A 3,164-nucleotide genomic window follows, 5' to 3' on the forward strand; every position below is an offset into this window, starting at 1 on the left:
GGGGGGGGGGAGAGGGCGTGGGGAAGGGGAGAAGGAGAGACAATGGCCGCCGCTGGTGGCAGCGCAGGAGAGGCCGCTGCAGGGGAGAGCGGCCCCGCACGCACCTGAGGGAGGACGGTGTGGGGACAGGCCAGCGAGCAGCAAGGATGAGATGATAAAAGCGAAGGGGGAAAAAGAAAAGTGATTGTGAGGCTGGCCAAACATCCAAGATGATCCTGGAGGTTCCCACTTCACGAGTCCGTGTCCAGCAGCCTGTTGTTCTTCACAGTGGCTTCCCTGATGTTCCTTACAGAGACTGACTTCCAGCACCTTTGCACAAGAATAAAACAAACTTTGGTGACTGTGATCTTAATTCCTTCAGAAATCCTCACTGTATTTTATGGGATGAGGGACCACTGGCAGTCATTTAAAATTGAAATAAAGATAGCAGCTTCGTAAAGTATGAGAAGAAGGTAGGGAAACCATTTAGTTGGATTTATTGGAAATGAGACCACTAGAAAAAGGTAAAGGTTTTCATTAGTAAGAAAGGAGCACACACACACAGACACACCTCTCCCCAAATAATTCAGTATTGGCAATAGCCTATTTACTTCATGTGCATTAAGAATGTTTCAGTTTGTGAAAAACGCCAATCGCTTGTTTTTAAAATTTTTAAAAGTTTAGTAGTAATAAAATGCTTATAAAAATAGCAATATAATTAGAGTAATAAAATTTGGACAATTTGGATTAGGACCATATGAGACAATAAAAACAAAGTGTTACAGACCGTCCAGGTACCTCTTTCTGGGCAAAATAAGCCCAGAAAAGGACACACATTAACAGAGGATCAACCCTTAAAAACAACAGCCTGTTGCATATTCATACACCTCATACATGATGCATAAATTCCATTCAAACACAGGATTTTGCCTGGTCAGTGTCAACTTCTTCCTCTTAATCGTAATGGCATCTTCAGGGCTGAGCGAGGTGGGAAGAAGTTCGTTTCTTCTGATAATGGAGCAATAAATTCTCTGAAAGATTTAGGTGTCTTGTGTCTGCTATCTGGTGCGAATACCTCATTCCTTTCTTTAAAAAAATATCCCACATACATAGCTTCTATTCTAACCTTATGTTATAACCTAAAATTATATTTAACACGCTACATAAGAAAATTAATACAGCATAACTTTCTAGCATAACACATATAATATTCATTTTGATATTTGCAAAAAGCCAATCATAAAATACACATTTTTCACAAGTTCATAGTACACAGGAGGAGTCTGCTCAGGTGCTCCTGGCCACAGCCTGAAGCAGCAGCAGCATCCATAGGAGCCTGCAGCTGGAGCTCCACAGCCTCCTTACCCAGTGCAGGGATCAACACCATGCTCCTTTTACTTGTCCTGAGCAGGCTGCTGCCACCACCTCTTACTGCCATTCTTTGTGCCTTGTTTTCATCCTTATTTACTTGGGGTTGCTTGCATACCTTACATATTTTAATTATTGACTGCAAGTCCCAGTTTCTCCGAATCCTTGTAATTCACATTGCATATTGCAATGTTGCATGTAGGGTGACAGAAGCCCCAGCCCAGGTGCTGGGTTGTGCCATCAGGCTCAAACACATCCTCCACAATTGTATAACCTGACCCAGACACGGTGTCCTAGTACTGTAAGGGCCCTGCCAGGTTACATAAGGTCACACCATCTGCACATACAGCATTCCCTGCTGCAGGTGGCATCACTCCACAGCACATGTTAAGAAGGGGAGGAGGCTCCTTACAGCACAAATATTTATTTTTTTTTCACTTTTAATCTGATCACTTTAGCACAAGGCATCCCTAGCAACTTAGCAATGGCCTTTTTCTTTATATATTTATAAATATATAAATATATTTATATTTCTATAAATAAATATATATTTATATAAATAAATATATATTTCTTTCCACCATATATATATCTTATATATCACTTATATATATTTTATATATCACTCCTGCTATATGTCACTACTAGCAGGAGTGATATATAAGATATATACATGGTGGAAATAAACACTACAGATTTTTCTGATGTGGAAAGAATTTGAGGGCAAACATAGTAGGCATTTTGCCCCCAAATTTCAGAAGTTGTCAAGTGCGAAAATTCTTCAGGTAAGAAATGCTATTTTGCTTGCCTCCTCCTTTGTTAGTCCTGAGTGGTCATGTGTAAGATTTTCCACTAGAGTGGAAAAGTAAGAGTAAAAAAAAAAGAGTAAACAAAGTTTTGTTTTACAGGGAGTGTGGGTCTGCCAAGTATTACATTATAGCCTTTTCTAGACCCACAGTGTTCATAAAGGAAGGTGGTAAATTTGCTAGGTATTCCTGTGGCAGTCACCATAGTGTGTGGACTTGGAGAATATGAAGAGAAAGAAAAATAAATGCTTGGGAAATGCAGAGGTACTCCAGCACCCTGAGATGGCAGGAGTGTGATTAATACTGTTCTCATGGAGGAATGCATGTGCAAACTCTGGCTGAGACATTTCCAGAATGAGCTAATGGAGAATTGACCTTGAGTCCTAGTGAAAAATAAGGCTAATTTTTAAAGGCTTTATGCCTCTGAGCTGATTAAAACCTGTAGCAAAGCCCTGGGTTTCACAGGCTTGGGGATTCAGCACCTAAGAAACCTCTCCAGTATTTCTGAAGTGGATTTTTTCTTCCTGTAACAAAGGAGCTTCTCTCAGCACACGGAGGACAACGTGCAGCTGTTATCAGTGCCCACCGCTGTGTACCTCACTGGATCAGCCCCAGGCAGCAGGAGATATCTCCCAGCCCCCGGGCAGGCAGAGTCTCCTACACACCCAGAGTTAAAATCAGCAGCTTTAATCCACACCCCGCGACTCCCAGCCCTGCTGGCTCTCACAAGAACTCCTTGCACTGATGGATTACCAGAGGTGTGGGTGCCTCCCACCAGTGCTGACAACGAGGGGATTTATTCATAGGTGTGTTTAAGACAAAAAAAAATCACACTGAAAATGCGTGTGATGAGAGCATCCCAAACTGCATCATCTGCATCTCATCTGAGTCTCTCTCCACTGCACCTCAAGAGCTCTGAGCAGGAGGCAAAAAGCTCAGGGCTCTGGATTGCAATTTGTGAAATGCCAGGGAAAACAGAAACTGATTCTGATTGTCTCACTGGGAAAAAAC

This window comes from Geospiza fortis, unplaced genomic scaffold (genome assembly GCF_000277835.1).
Source record: "Geospiza fortis unplaced genomic scaffold, GeoFor_1.0 scaffold72, whole genome shotgun sequence".
Classification (NCBI taxonomy): Eukaryota; Metazoa; Chordata; class Aves; order Passeriformes; family Thraupidae; genus Geospiza; species Geospiza fortis.